The 16,380-nt window shown below is 45.4% G+C and overlaps 1 long non-coding RNA gene across 1 annotated transcript in view; it reads right to left on the reverse strand.

Annotated features, from left to right (window-relative positions):
• Positions 1-6,837: 6,837 nt before the first annotated feature.
• The window catches only part of LOC308462755, a 164,917-nt gene continuing 155,374 nt past the window's right edge, over positions 6,838-16,380 (reverse strand). Inside the window, exons 2-3 of the long non-coding RNA XR_013979315.1 lie at positions 13,390-14,378; positions 6,838-7,538 (exon numbers count right to left, since the gene is read on the reverse strand). This is a non-coding gene — a long non-coding RNA (uncharacterized lncRNA). The remainder of the gene's footprint in view (positions 7,539-13,389; positions 14,379-16,380) is intronic.

The following is a 16,380-nucleotide window of genomic DNA, read 5'->3' on the forward strand; positions in this document are numbered from 1 at the left end:
AAAATTTATCCTAACCCAGTGGCATAGCATGGGTTGCAAGAGCCCAGGGCCGTGCGGAGGGGTGGGTGGGAGGGAGGGAGGGAGGGAGGGAAATGGACAGAATGCACAAGCGCATTCAACTGCCTAATGGCTTCAGTGTCACCCAGGAGATAGCAGCCACAGAGATAAGAAAATAAGAGTGGTTCTGTTGTGTGGAGAGGTCACTTCCTGGTTCGAATGGAGAAGCTGTTTTCAATGAAGCCCAGCGATGGAAATGGATTGAGGTAGCACCAGATGTTGAAATCTGGGCCCCTAACAATTTTGCACCCATAGCAGCCACCCTTGTGCCCCCCCCCATGCTATGCCATTGTTCTAACATACACATTAGTAAGCAATTTTGTATGATATACTCATTTTTTACAAAGCAATTTTGCCTAATATAACACCTTTTATGTATTTTATACATCGTTCTAAAAAAATATATTATGCGTTTTAATGCACACTTTACCTCAGCAGATGCATTTTTGTACATGTTGCTTGGTTGGAGAACTGTATTGCAAAATTCGGTGACATGCGACTTTTGAAGGGTTGGCTGTGTTTCAGTTTTGGGATGTGCGATTCCGGTGGGTTCACCTTGACATGGAAACGGAATAGCATTTCTCTGCCTTCCCACCCCCTGCTCCTCTCTCCATCTTGCTCCTGCACTTCTCTTTCCTGTGAACATGCTCTTCGTGTAATTAGTGGTTCTCAAACTTTTTGCTGCCTGCGCTGCTTGAAAACTGCTGAGGGTCTTGGGGGACAACTTAATCATTTTTTATTCCCCGCAGTAATTGTAATATGTGGTGCTAAATTCTGTATGATTTTTAATTGTGTTTTTGCAGACACACCAGGGGCCTCCCCTCCTCCCTTTTCCCCCGACCTCAAGATGCCTATGACAAAAGTGTCTCTCACTAAATGTAAACAAAGTGTGAAAAAGACTCTATAACTGAAAGTAGAGGTGATAGGTGTACCTTTCCCTGTTTATCTATTTGTTCTGTAACACACAAAAAACCTTTAATAAAAACTTTTTTTTCTAAGTGCAATAATAGTAATATTGGCCTATTCTAACCTATGGTTGGCAATCAGGTATGTTGTGTGGTACATGCTCAGTATGAGCCTGTGTTGCCTAGCAACAGGTTCACCTCCAGAGGCTTCCTGTTTAGAGTAGTAAAATAAGGCCTCTGTGAGGGAAATGAGGCCTAGTTAGTAGTTCCCTGGATTAGAGCATGGTACCTATGAGCCCAAAGTCACAGTTTCAATTCCTGTATGGGCCAAGAGGGCCCCCCTTTTCTTTGTCACCCTATTCATCCCCACCAACTTAAAAAAAAAAATGGGGGGGGGGACACAAATAAAGGGCAATTTTTACAAAGGTGATTTTGAAAATCCCTTGAGCGGATGCACTATTAACCAAAGACCCATCGGCACCATACATTTAAAGCAGTATCATGCCGCCTTAAACGGCTACAGCTTCCTCCAAAGAATCAAATACAGTCGTACCTCAGGTTGAATGTGCTTCAGGTTGAGTGCATTCGAGGTTGCGCTCCACAGCAACCCGGAAGTAACGGAGTGCATTACTTCTGGGTTTCACCGCTCGTGCATGCGCAGACGCTCAAAATTACGTCACACGCATGCGCGGAAGTGGCAAAACGTGACCCATGCAGATGCACCGTCGCGGCTTATGTTGCGTTCAGGATGCGAACGGGGCTCCGGAACGGATCCCGTTCGCATCCCGCGGTACCACTGTTGCTACAATTCTCAGAAAGTCATAGGTTCTCTCCCCAAAATGAGAGGAACTGTAGTTTGTTAGGGGTGCTGAGAGTTGTTAGGAGACCCCATCCCCTTGCAATTCTCAGAGTTCTCTGGAAAGGGGGATTTGGCACTTTGACAACTAGGCATCTGCGAGGGGAACATGGCTCTCCCAGCAACTTTGCACAGGAGAGTATTCAACATCAGATGCTGCTTTAACAGCACTTTCTCTCATCGGTGGCGCGAATTGTTGTGACGAGGGGATTTACTTCCTAGTGTTCCCCATATGTCAAGGTGGGCAGGAGTCCCCAGTGCCTTGTTCACAGTCATGTTAAGAAGAGGGGGTTTTTTTTGGCAGGCACCGTTTGTCACGGAGACTTGAGAAATGCAGCATCTGCTGGTATTTTCTCCTCTGCGCAACTGTGAAAGCAGTAATTCCCAAAGCTGTGCCGGAAGACAGCTAGGGTAGCAGTGAAGAAACAAGTGGCAGCGTGGAGTGCTTCTGACAGGATGCCAGCTAGCCTATTTCCAGGATACTCCATTCCCTAGGGTGCCATTTCTCTCTCCAGTGCAGGGGTCGGCAAACTTTTTCAGCAGGGGGCCGGTCCACTGTCCCTCAGACCTTGTGGGGGGCCAGACTATATTTTGAAGAAAAAAATGAACAAATTCCCACAAGTAACCCAGAGATGCATTTTAAATAAAAGGACACATTCTACTTAGGTAACTTGTCTATACGCCCATCCTGTATTTTTATACTAGTGTCCAAAAAATGTATTTCTTGCATAGATTGGTTCATTGTTAGGTTGATGGTATCTGAAGAAGTGTGCATGCACACGAAAGCTCATACCAAAAACAAACTTAGTTGGTCTGTAAGGTGCTGCGGGTGGCTTAAACCACAGAACCTAGGACTTGCCGATCAGAAGGTCAGCAGTTCTAATCCCCACGACGGGGTGAGCTCCCGTTGCTCGATCCCTGCTCCTGCCAACCTAGCAGTTCGAAAGCACATCAAAGTGCAAGTAGATCAATAGGTACCGCTTCGGCGGGAAGGTAAACGGTGTTTCCGTGCGCTGCTGTGGTTCACCAGAAGTGGCTTAGTCATGCTGGCCACATGGAGCTGTACGCCGGCTCCCTCGGCCAATAAAGCGAGATGAGCGCCGCAACCCCAGAGCCGGTCACGACTGGACCTAATGGTCAGGGGTCCCTTTACCTTTACCTTTAAGGTGCTACTGGAAGGAATTTTTGTTTGTTTGTTTGTTTCGACTACGGCAGACCAACACTGCTACCTACCTGTACTTAAGTAAGCCACCCCACCCCACGACTCTCCCCTCCTTTCTCCACACCACCAGACAAGCCCCAGTGGCTGCTTTCCTGTGTCTTGCAAGCAGCAGGGGCTGGCAGCGGGGGCACAATGGGCAGCACGTGAAAGGGCTCCAGAGAGGGGCTGGCAGCAACAAAGCCCGAATCGAGTCTGCTTACAATGGCGGCCGCTCGAGCACTAATGCTGCTGCTGCTTCTGGCACCAACAAAGCCCAGCCCCCTTCTCTCGGCTCTAGGCAGGGTGGGTGGAGGGAGGGAGAAGGCGCCGCCGAACGCATGCGCTGGCGCAGCCTGAACGACCAGATCCATGCCGATCCATGCTGATTCCCAGACCGTCCATGGGCCGGATCCAGCCCCCGGGCCTTAGTTTGCCTACCCATGCTCTAGCGCAGGGGTCAGCAAACTTTTTCAGCAGGGGGCCAGTCCACTATCCCTCGGACCTTGTGGTGAGCCAGACTGTATTTTGGGGGGGAAATATGAACGAATTCCTATGTCCCACAAATAACCCGGAGATGCATTTTAAATAAAAGCACACATTCTACTCATGTAAAAACACCAGGCAACCCCCCACAAATAAGCCAGAGGTGCATTTTAAATAAAAGGACACATTCTACTCATGTAAATACACGCTGATTCTCAGACCGTCCACGGGCCAGATTTAGAAGGTAATTGGGCCAGATCCGGCCCCCAGGCCTTACTTTGCCTACCCATGCTCTACTGTGTGTGTGTGTGTCTCCCTCACATGCCAGTCACTCTCCAACAGTCAGTCTTCTGCACTCCATGAGCATACTCAGTCCTCAACCGGCTGGCCCACTCGTGAGGCAGGTCTAGCCCTGTGGCAGGACCCTGCTGATGAGCACCATGCGCCTTGCCGTCTGGCACTGGTGCTCTGGGCTTGTCAGAGGTTGTGACAGAGTGCTGGGCCTTCAGTGGACATGTGGCAATGCGCATCATGTGCGCGATTGGAGGAGGTCAATGGTTGGAAAGACCGGCCATTGGGAGCCACCTCTGTTGCAGAACTATCTGGTAGTCCATTCTGGAAAAGAGGATGCTGGCCTTTGGTCTGATCCTTTGGGGATTTTCTTCTTTCATGTTCACCTTGGAGCACTTAAAAGGGTTTCCAAATCAAATGGGTGCTGTTTGAAGACAGTCTTGATCCTGGATAACTCTTTTCTGCCTGCTCCCACCCCAAAGTAAGCCCAGATAATAATAACAGTGGGCTGAAATGTGAGTTGCCGTCTCTAGAAAACACTGTGGGGGAAGAAGCCATTCGTTGTTCTAATAGAAGACAGGAAGTGCTTCATCACATGTATAATTTATGCTTGACTATGCTAGACACCAGTTATCCGTTATACCAGGCGGGGTAATTTCCTGTTTGTTTCTCCCTATGATCAATTATCTTCAGCCAACCTTCCAGTCACAACAGGGGAGTATTATTAATTTATTTAAGAGAATTTTGACATTGTGGGAAGCTTTATTTCCTCGCCTTCCATTAATGCCAGTGATGACTGGAGGGATTCCTTTGAGCTGGCAATAATAATAATAATAATAATAATAATAATAAATTTTATTATTTATATCCCGCCCATCTGACTGGGTTTCCCCAGCCACTCTGGGCGACTTACAGCATATAAACACAGTAAAACATCAAACATCCGGGGTTTCCTTCAGATGTCTTCTAAAAGTTGTGTAGTTCTTTTTCTCGTTGACATCTGAAGGGAGGGTGTTCCACAGGGCGGGCGCCACTGCCAAGAAGGCCCTCTGCCTGGTTCCCTGTAACTTCGCTTTTTGCAGTGAGGGAACCGCCAGAAGGCCCTTGGAGCTGGACCTCCGTGTCCGGGCTGAAGGGTGGGGGCAGAGACGCTCCTTCAGGTCTACTGGGCCGAGGCCGTTTAGGGCTTTAAAGGTCAGCAAAAGCACTTTGAATTGTGCTCAGAGAAGTACCGGGAGCCAGCTAAGATCCTTTAGCACCAGTGTTATATGGTTCCTTTAAAAAAAATTTTGGGGGGCCCAAAAGAGTGGGGCCCTAAGCTATAGCTTGTTTAGCTTATATGTAAATCCAGCACTGGGTTTGCATTTCTCATTTTGAATGCCATCCTTTAAAAAAATGTGAAAGTGCCTTGAGGGCTTGGGGAGAAAAGCAGTATAGAAATATAGGGCCTAAATAATAAAATGAATGATGTGCATGATTCCTCGTGCCAGGTTTTCACAAGGTCATGTCTCTTCCTATTGGATAGGGAAGGAGGCGGCCTGGGCAGGCAAGACGCCAGCAAGTCAGCTAGCAGCATGCCCTCTGCCCAGTCACATGTCCAAACCTACCCTGGACTCTTCCTTTTTAATTCAGTAACAGCAAACACTGTCTGTTGCAACAGTGCCTGGTGCCTCATAAATAGCTCACTCTAGTGTGCAGGCAGAAGAGCAAAAAGAAAACACAGAAAGCCACACGTATGTCGTCACTGCCTGGGAGCGACACACGTCAGCGTGTTTGAACAAATATATCACTCGCATCTGACCAAAAGGCCAACAATTGAGTGTAACTCTTTTCATCCTGCTTCGCTTTGTTTCCAGGCAGATGGCAAAGATGGATGGTAGCAGGTTTTGTAGAATTTGTAGCAGGGGTAGCCAGTGATGTTCTCCACATGTTGGACTGCAACTCTAGGGATGAGTGAATCTATCAATTTCTGTTTGTATCCCTTTCTCATTTTTTTCAGTATTATGGTAATATGCAGAACTGAACTTATCAGTTTGCATTGGGGGAAAAAATCCTCAAGAAAATTCTTCGGCATTTTAGTGTAATCTCAATGTGCACATGCAATTTTGCCTAATGTGCAGATTTTTTGCAGTCATTTTCTTTAATATAATGCATTTATTTATATTATTTTCACAAATATATGCATTTATATGCACACTTTATCCTAGTATATCCGTTTATGTACATGTTACTTGACCAGAGAACTCGACTGCCAAATTTGGAGAAGTGTGAAATTTGAAGGTTGGCTGTTGTTTCAGTTCACCTAATGTTTCAGAAAGTGCTTCTGAACAGGATTTTATTCAGATTTCACTCCCATTACTATGTAGGGATGTAAATATTTTGTCAGTTTTGTCACAATGTTAAGGAAAGGTCTTTCTACCAGTTCATTGTTCTTGCATTTCTCAAAACAAATCACAATTCAATCCATGTTGTCCGTCCCCCCGTCCCCAATGACAGGTCTTTACATTAATAATGTTATCATGTTTTCTGCTTTGGGCCTGTTGGAGGGTATTAAGTGTCGTTGAATTCAAGGTAGGTAATTATAGGATTGCCAAAGATCTAGGCTTTCTCTCTAGATTTTCTGTAAGTGTGTGCAAACCAATGACTTTCAAGTAAACAGACTAAGGCTGCATTCCTAACCTACTTAACTGGGAGTAAAGGTAAAGGGACCCCTGACCATTAGGTCCAGTCGTGACCAACTCTGGGGTTGCGGTGCTCATCTCGCTTTATTGGCCGAGGGAGCCGGCATACAGCTTCCGGGTCATGTGGCCAGCATGCCTAAGCCACTTCTGGTGAACCAGAGCAGTGCACGGAAACACTGTTTACCTTCCCACTGGAGTGGTACCTATTTATCTACTTGCACTTGGATGTGCTTTCGAACTGCTAGGTTGGCAGGAGCAGGGACTGTGCAACGGGAGTTCACCCCGTCGCGGGGATTCGAACCACCAACCTTCTGATCGGCAAGTCCTAGGCTCTGTGGTTTAACCCACAGCACCACCCTGGGAGTAAGCGCCATCAAATTCAATGGCACTTACTTCTGAGTAGACACATTTAGGAACCTGTCCCACTAAGACTCCCTCGTCAAAGTTTTGGCCCTACAGTGGGGTGTATTTATGAAATCTGGGCTCCACTTCAGGCAGCAACATGTCTTGGGCTGATTAGTCACAATAGCTAAACAAAGCCTTCATTTTCAACCCTACTACATCTCCAAACACAAGATGTTGGGGGACAATGGTAAAAGAGGACTATTTCTTCATTCCCTGGTCTGAACCAGCTGGATTTTTGTCCACTACACAGCTGTTAAGAGCTCCCATCAAGAAAAGAAATGGCAGCCCTATATTGCAAATGCCATTGATTATTTTATTTTTTGTCCCATATTGACTATGTTCCAACCAGCTTGACTTAGGCAACCTTGAAATGTCCCTTCCTTGGCACAGAAGGTTTGCTCTGTTTTCAGCTTCTCAGGCAGTTTGAATTAAAAACAACAAAAGGACCCTGAGTGTGAAAAAGAAAAAGAAATACATGCACTTCAAGTGAATTCAGGGCTCTCTGATGAATTGCTGCAGGAAGAGGCAAAGGACTTACTAAGCAAACTGTGTGCCAGAGCTGTTCCGTAAGGAGAAAGAGGGAATATGACTCAAGAACAGCCACTCCTTGGTTTCCTCTACTTGATTGAGTGAATCCGTTTAATCAGCACAAATAAAGGCTTTGGGGAAAAGAATGATGCAAAGTTAGCAACCAACAGTACTTGAAACTAGGTGCTTCAAATCCATAATAATTACTGTACTTTTCCATGTATAAGACTAGGGTGGTTGTTTTTTTTAACTCTAAAATAATGTTCAAAATCACGGCTCATCTTATACATGGAGCCATCTCCCCCCTTTTCTTGAATTGGAGTCCCCCCAAATAGGGGGCATCTTATAGACGGAAAAATACGTTATTGGGGGGGGGGTTTCCCTGCAACAGACAGAACCACTGCTTTTTGAAGCCCCTCTGCAGCTCCAGTGTTTTGTTTTGTATTTTTTTGTCACTCATTATTTGCTGAAATGAGCAAGTAAATAGGTCTCTGTTATTTGCAAGAGTCTTTTCTCATCCTCTGGCCTTTAGAGTATCTTTCCAGGCAGTCAGTCAGTTTCTTGTGCAGTAGTTTCCAAACTGTTTGGCTGAGGCACATTAATGGGCCACAAAGGAACTGCAAACGTGAGAGGGCTGCTTGGTCTTAATTAATTTAAGTCTCCTGGGAGCCCAGAGTAACTTTATGCAGAAGTGGCTACCTGCTACTGTCTCTGTTCCCCTCCCCTTCTACACAACCACACACATGCACAACCACAGGTGTATGTGCCTGATCTTACAGACAATTAGCCCTGCAGATATTCTATCGTTGATTCCTAATTCAGACAGGCCTACAAACTACTGTCTCCTGGGCTTGATCCAGACACATCAAGGAAGCGTGTCACTTAAACACGTTGCAAACTTTGTGGTGGAATCTACACACACATTAAAAAAAAAAGTTCTGAAAATGCTTTTCTTAAAAGCGTTTTTTAAAATACACTGAATTTTCCATAAGGCTCAACCATCGTCATCCAGTGTCACATTGTATATTGCACTTAAAACCCACTTCAAACGGTTTTTTTGCAGCTGGTGTCACAGTGTTAGAATGCGTAAACAATGCATATAAAGCGCTTTTTCTTTGCCAGTGTAGCTGAGTCCCTGCTGTGCAATACGTTAACAAACTGTATTGAACGTTAATATTTTGCTGTTATACCTTTGCTACATTTTAAAGTGCACTGTGGATGAAGCTAACCTGCTTTTCTTGAGCCTTGCTCTGTCGGTAGAGCATGAGACTCTTAATCTCAAGCTTGTGGGTTTGAGCCCCACGTTGGGTAAAAGATTCCTGCATTTCAGGGGGTTGGACTAGATCAGGGCCCCCAAACTAAGGCCTGTGGGCCAGATAAGGCCTGAGGGACTCGTTTATCCGACCCACGGCTACCCCCGCTGCCACCGCCCGCTCTTACCAGTGTTGTGCTGTGCGACTGCCCACTTCTGGGTAAGAGGAGCACCGGAAATAGCTTGTGCACATGCGCAAGTGTTATTTACGCATGCGCAAGCGTTATTTCCGGTCCACATCCGGATCGGAGGAAGCCCGTGCACATGTGTACAAGCTATTTCCGGTGCTTCTCTGACCTGGTAGTGTGCAGGAAATAGCGTGTGCGCACGCGTATGGGCACGCGCTCCCTCGCCCTCTGGCCCACCGCGTGATCGGCGCTGGAGACACCGGCCTGAGGCGTGGTAAGCTTGCTGACCCCTGGACTAGATGACCCTTGTGGTGCCTTGCATCTCTACAGTTCTATGATACTCTATGATTCTATTGATCTCTCTCTCTAATAGCAAACACAGGTGGTGAGTGCCAGTAGAAATGGAGCCAAATCCTGAGAAATCAGGGAGAGGTGCTATCATTTAACTTGAGGAAACTGTGGTTTGTGTAAGTCCTAAAATGAATGAATAAATGAATGAATGAATGAATGAAAAAAACAAACCAGGATGAGAGAGCAGCCTGATGGGGACTGAGCATGCTCGGAAGCTGTGGAATGTTAAATGCCAGGTCATATTATTTACAGAAATATATGCATACAGTGGTGCCTTGCAAGACGAAAAGAATCCGTTCTGTGAGTCTCTTCGTCTAGCGGTTTTTTCGTCTTGCGAAGCAAGCCCATTGACGGATTAGCGCTATTAGCGCTATTAGCGCTATTAGCGGTTTTTAGCGGCTTATCAGCTTATCGGATAAGCAGATAAGCGGCTTAGCAGCTTAGAAAAAGGGGGGGAAAGGGGAAAAAACTGCAGGAACTCGCAAGACATTTTCGTCTTGCGAAGCAAGCCCATAGGAGATTCGTTTTGCGAAGCACCTCCAAAACGGAAAACTCTTTCGTCTAGCGAGTTTTCCGTCTTGCGAGGCACCACTGTATATCCTAGTACAGTGGTACCTCGGGTTACAAACGCTTTGGGTTACAAATGCTTCAGGTTACAGACACTGCTATCCTGGAAGTAGTACCTCGGGTCAAGAACTTTACCTCAGGATGAGAACAAAAATCGCGCAGCAGCGGCGCAGTGGCAGCAGGAGGCCCCATTAGTTAAAGTGGTACCTCAGGTTAAGAACAATTTCAAGTTAAGAACAGGCCCCGCAACGAATTAAGTTCTTAACCAGAGGTACCACTGTACTTTGGCATTTTTTAGACATTACTTGGCTAGAGACCTGCATTGCAGTGTTCCAATAAGTGTGAGTGTCAAAGGATGGCTGTGTTTTGGTTCTCATCTTGTTTTGGAAATTACAAATTAGGTTGCTTTGCCTTTAAGCACAAACTGAGTCCAATTTCTCCCCAATTCCTACCCTTCCCTACCACATACACCAGGGTCCACGCCTGCAATTAACTATAAGAATCTGTTCCTGCAGTTGCTAATTGTTTGTGTGGTGTCTCATTTCTTTTCCTCTCTCTCCCCCCCCTTTTTAATAAATCAAGGAACATTATCATCTTTCCTCCAGCTTGCTTACATGCTCTCCCTGCAGAAATTCCCTCTTCAACACTGCTATTAAATGTTCAGGCCTCCTTTTTTGCAGCTGATCAGCTCATCCTCCCTCCATTGCCCTGGTGCTTCCCCCTCCTTGCGAGGGATTTCCTTGAGCACCTGAGAAAGTCACGTTGCACTTAACAGCTTCATGTGCTCCCGGAGAGCGCTCCTAGGCACGCCAGGCTGCTACATGCCTGGTAAGCAAACACAGTCCTGTGAAACGTGATGCTCGACGGCAGACTTTGGCTGAAAAGTGTTGCTTCTTTTAATGAAGCAAGCAGCGGCTTGTGTTTAATGGCTTTTGCAGCAAGGGCTGCCTTTGAGGGGTGTGGGGATTGGCTCAGATCCCTTCATGGGGGTGCGGGCTGGCAGGGTAGAACGATTAAATTGGGCTAGCGTGGGGCAGGAAGGATTCTGTGCCTTATTGCAAACACTTGAACTATCCTTGTTTACTAGGGCAGTTCTGTTTCCTGGCACGTTTAATTGACTGATGGTACTTGTATACTGCTTTTCATGGGGACATAGGAAGTGGCTTTGAACTGTCTGAAGGCTCCTCCAGATGGCCTGTTGATTGATCATAAATCCTGATTTGCTTGCACAAAGCTTACTCAGAGGTTCGATGATGCTCAGTTTTCATCAAACACTCATTTTGATTTGTGTGTGAGGTGGCTATATGGGATCACCAGCCTCATATAACCAACATGCTTAAGTTTAATTAATGCACAAAGAGGTTAATACCATAGAGTGAGCTGCCCTTCCCAGCTTAGCTATGTCCATGGAAGGAAATGGGTAACCAAGCCAATTGTTCTCCCCTAGTCTACCTGATGAACTCAATGTGTGAAGAGGCTAAGCTGGTTGCTTTAGTTTACCCACATGGCTCTCACAAGCCACTCTTGAGTTCCTATTCCAAGTTCCTTAAGCCACGTTTTATTGCCTGTGCAACCTCTTCTGAATGCTGTTTGGAAAAGCACATTAATCTGACCTTTGGAGAATTTGTAAGTAAACCATTTTTAACTTGCCAAATGTGTTGTCCTTCTCTAAGCTAGGGGAAGTGGGGGACTTTGGAAGGAACTTAGAAGTGCTTATTTTGAAGATCTAACAGCCTATATTTCCACGCTTTACTGCATATTTTGTTATTTTAAATCACTGCTTGGGTTCTCTCGCCAAAGAGTAGTTGCCCCACACTTTGATCTTGACATCCATGAAGTCTCCTTTTATACCTATTTTTTTTCCACTTGAACCAACAAGTCATACAATGAGCATTCATCCGGATTGACTTGTGGGGTGTTCACACGGCTTCCTGCTAGTCATTCATGCACCCCACCCTTTTCAGTGCATCACCCAGTCACCGTCCAGAACTGCAAGATGTCTGATGGCATTGGGAGCACCAGACATGGAGCCCCAACGTAACAAGCACTTTGGCCTGAAGATGCACAGAGTTAAACAGTACATGCTGTGAAACTGCAACCGTTTGTCAATTTCCTTTAGCTAACTCTCCTTTTAGACAGTCCTTTACAATGCTAGACCATCAGCAACCATTGCACTTGGAGAAGACAGTGTTATACTAGGGTTGCCATATTTCAAACAGTGAAAATTCGGACAGAAAGTTGTTGACCTTTTGTTTCTCCCCCGGCAAAAATGGCAACCCTAGGATTGCGCTAGTGGCTACCCATTGTGTGTGCCCCCCATTCTTTGTGGGCAAACAGTAAGATTGCAATTTATGCCACACAATCAACTTGTTTTCCTTTTAAAAATGTTTTCCTTTTATCAGCTGTGTTGATTTAAGTTCCGTGTTTATGATAAATTTAGGACTTTTGCCCTGGGCAACTACAGCAATGTTACTTACCTGCTGAGCAGTTTAATTAAAAGTTTGAGGGCATAATATCTGCTGTTTTCGCAAGCATTGACACTTAAAATGGGGGTTTGCATTTCCTAAACCTGTACATGGAATTAAAAACTATACTGAATACACCATAGGTTGTAATTAATTAGTTGATTAGAATTGTGGCTCTCTTGTGTTAACAATATTCACAAAAGGTATTCTTAGCATCATTTGTTTGCTTTTAAAACATTCTTTGGCCTTGTCAGAAGCAAAGAGCAAAGGTCCTGAACCAACAGATCTGCAAGAAGTAATGTTGTTAGTCTGTAGTTGCAAAGAGTTAAAAGTGGAGGGAAACCAGATAATTAAAAAAAAAATCAAATAAAGCCGAAATGATAGATAAAATCTTGACCCTGCCCAGACAGAACTGTATTCATTACATTTGTTTTATATCTCATCCTATCCTAAAGGCTCAGGGTGGGTAGCAGATCCAGTTATCTATTGCACTGGTGGTTTAGTGGCTAGAGCACTGAGCTGGGATCTGGGAGACCAGGGTTCAAATCTCAAGTCAGCCATGAGGCCTTGGGCCAGTTCACCGTCTCCCAGCCTGATTCACCTCACAAAGTGTTTGTAAAGATACAATGCAGGGGTGAGGGATTATGTACGGTACATGAGAGAGTGTTTAACCACTGAGCCTCTTGGGCTTGCCGATCAGAAGGTTGGCGGTTCAAATCCCCATGACGGGGTGAGATCCCGTTGCTCTGTCCCAGCTCCTGCCAACCTAGCAGTTCGAAAGTACACCAGTGCAAGTAGATAAATAGGTACCACTGCGGCGGGAAGGTAAATGGCGTTACCATGCGCTCTGGTTTCCGTCACGGTGTCCCATTGCGCCAGAAGTGGTTTAGTCCTGCTTGCCACATGACCCAGAAAGCTGTATGTGGACAAACGCTGGTTCCCTTGGCCTGAAAGCGAGATGAGCACTGCAGCCCCGGCATTTGACTGGACTTAATCGTCCAGGGGTCCTTTATCTTTTTACCTTTACTCCACCTTGAACTCCTTGGAGTTCTATGTAAGTGTTCTATATAGTCATCATGACCCCTAGATACAAAATCTATGGATGCTGATGCTGCCCACCTTTCAGTCTGAAGCACCCCAAGCCCAGCAGCCAACGCACCTGTGTCGCCAAGTCTCCAGGTGTTGTAGTCTTTGCTCTTTACTGCAAGTCGCCAAATCGAGCAAATCACAGGTGAGTTGACTTGCCTGGAATCCACCTGCCATGGTGCTTTATCTTTCCCCTCAGATGCCCAGAGCTCTTAGTAACCAGGACAATAAGCGTCAGTATGAGGCTGGCACCCTTTGAACACCTTTCGTCTACAATGAGACTAATGAATAGGTCATTAGCCAGTCCCATAAGCTTGGAGCGCCAGTCCTAAACTGCATCCTTGCCACAAACAGCTTATTAATGAGTCTTCTATAACTCTTGTTTACTTCTGCAGCAGGGACACACTGCTCTTCAGCCCAGCGCGGCAGCCCTGGAACAATAATCAATCAAAGTTCAGCATATATTTAGCAGAGGCTGCAATACACAGGAGCCGCTGCCAGGCATCTTTGCCTTATTCCAGAGATGGGCAATCATCTCACACATCCCCATCGCCAAAATGTGATTCGGCCTGGTCAAACTGAATCGAGGTATGGTGAATTACAATTTGCTCAGAGTCTCACAGGCAGGGAAGTGGGAGACCGAAACCAAGCAACGAGGTTCAGTACTTGTTTCAAAATAAATGTTATTGTGGCCTATCTCACGTGTGATTTGGAAAGGCAAGGGTGCAACCTCCTAACATTTCACAGATAAGAATCGAGATACGCCTGCAGCACTCCTATTCTCACAGCAGGGATGGGGGAGAAATTGCATTCAGTTTGCACTTAAAGGCAAAACCTAACTAATTTGCACGTTCCGAAATGGAACGCCAAAAGGAACACAGCCATCCTTTGAAATTTGCACTTCTCTGAATTTTGCAATGCCCCAGACAAATGTTGTTGTTTAGTCGTTTAGTCGTGTCTGACTCTTTGTGACCCCATGGACCAGAGCACGCCAGGCACTCCTGTCTTCCACTGCCTCCCGCAGTTTGGTCAAACTCATGCTGGTAGCTTCGAGAACACTATCTTTTTTTTTTTTAATGATATTTATTGAGAATTTTTTTAAAAATTACACAAAAAAAAGAAACAAGACCAAAAAAAAGAAAAAGAAAAAGTAAAACCATCATTCTCCAATTCTCCACTTTCAATACCTTCTTTCCTTGACCTCCTCCTCCTCCCTTTTCCTGTATCCTGATTTATTACAATCACAGCAAATCCTTTCCATAATTCATAATATTCTGTCCTCACATTACCTTAATCTATTTTCATCTTATCTTATATATAAAAAAGTTTAGAACTTAAATCTTATTTTTTACCAACTTCTCCTAACCATAACATTCTTACCTAATTCTTTAGACATTTTTATAAGAGCCAAATAATTTCATTTCAACATTTTCCTAACATTCATCAATTTTGTAAAACAGTCCTAATGATAGAAATAGAAACTTAAGCAATCCAATCTTCATCCAGCGTCCCTTCCTCCTGGTCCCGGGTTTTGTCAGTCCTTTTTGTCCTATTAATCTAGCACATTAACCTGGCAATCTTATATCCGAGGCCCTCAAGTCTCTTCCATGTCCCTTCCACAGCTCTTCTTCATATTTTCCTTTTATTCGTGGGAACTCCAGCTTGGTAATGTTTTTGACCCTTTTCAACAAAACAGTCCCTTTTCCATAGTCCAGACCAGACTCGATGTAGTATTTAAAAACATGTTCCAGTTTCCCTTCAAAGTTGAGAGCCCCCACTGCTCCAGACATCTGACGGCCCCTTTCCAGACTCGAAAAGTCCAAATCTCCCTGTATGGGGGGGGGGTGTATCCAACCCCCCATTTCCAAACCAAACCAAATTTTATCTTTCCAAGTCTGGTCTTTTCCAAGTTCATTTGTCAAATCCAAAAATTTATATTCCTGCTGGGCCGCAGCTCCTTCCGTCTCTGGCGCCCAAGATTCAGCAGAATCCTCATCTCTCAGCTGTTCTGTCATGGCACGCTTCTGTTTTAGTTCCTGGGTGGGCTCCATATAGTTTCCCACTACCTGTTCAAAGGTTCTGGCCGCATTAGTCATCAAATCCGTCTTCTGGCTTAACTGATCCAATAGGGCATTTATTTTGCAGAAAGCACCCAACAGTGCTTTGCAGACATTGTCCTGCAAGGTCACAAACCCTTTCCCACGGTTGTAATCAGTGACAGCTGCAAGCTCCCAGGGATTAGTTACAATTTCACAGTTCCCCTCTAGGGGGAAAAACTTCTGATTCTTCTTTCTCTTAAAAACAATAGCAAAACAAAGTTTCTTTTTTAAGATATTTTGTCCATATTTGTTCTTTTAAGATGCGAAAGGGAGCAATGGAGTCACTATGTTTCTCTTCTTTTAACTATCTGTCAAAGACATTTGTTTCTGGTCAGTGAGCTTCAAACGTCAATTCTGACACCCCGCTCCAGGATCAGGACGATGAAGTTACTTTGCTTTAGATTCACTTCTGCAGGTTTAAACAGCTCGAAAAAAGCTCCCCCTTCTTCTCCTGCTACCGAAGGGGGGTTCAGCGATTTTAAATGATGAAAGTCAATCCTTTAAGAGTGATTTTTAAAGCTCTAGTTTGCATTGTCTTTGCTTTGTTCTGGCTACAGGGAAACGGAAGGCTGACTTCCTGTTTAAACCTTTCCGTTTCAGTACCAAATTAGGGTGAATTTTTAAGTCCAAATTCCTTTCTATTTCACCAGTTCTTATTTAAAGTCCAGATATTCAATGTTCCAGTACTCACGGTTGGTTATTTTAGATGCCAAATTGTCCCAGGAAAAAGGCAGCGCTCTCCGGCAACGGCTATGCGGCTTCGCTCCGCAGGAAAAGCGATTGACTCACAGCACCGCGCCACTTCCCCCTCTTCGCTTCGGAGCCCGTTTGTGGGTTCCTTTGCGGGTTGGGGGGGCGCTAAGGGTGCCCGCCGAGTCCCATGGTCACAGGCTTCATCCGCCTGTGATTTCCAGAAGGGTCCCCGCTTCGCCGCAGGGGAAAAGACCCGTTTCATGCGGAGCTGG

The sequence above is a fragment of the Podarcis pityusensis genome (genome assembly GCF_964106645.2).
Source record: "Podarcis pityusensis genome assembly, chromosome: 14".
NCBI lineage: Eukaryota > Metazoa > Chordata > Lepidosauria > Squamata > Lacertidae > Podarcis > Podarcis pityusensis.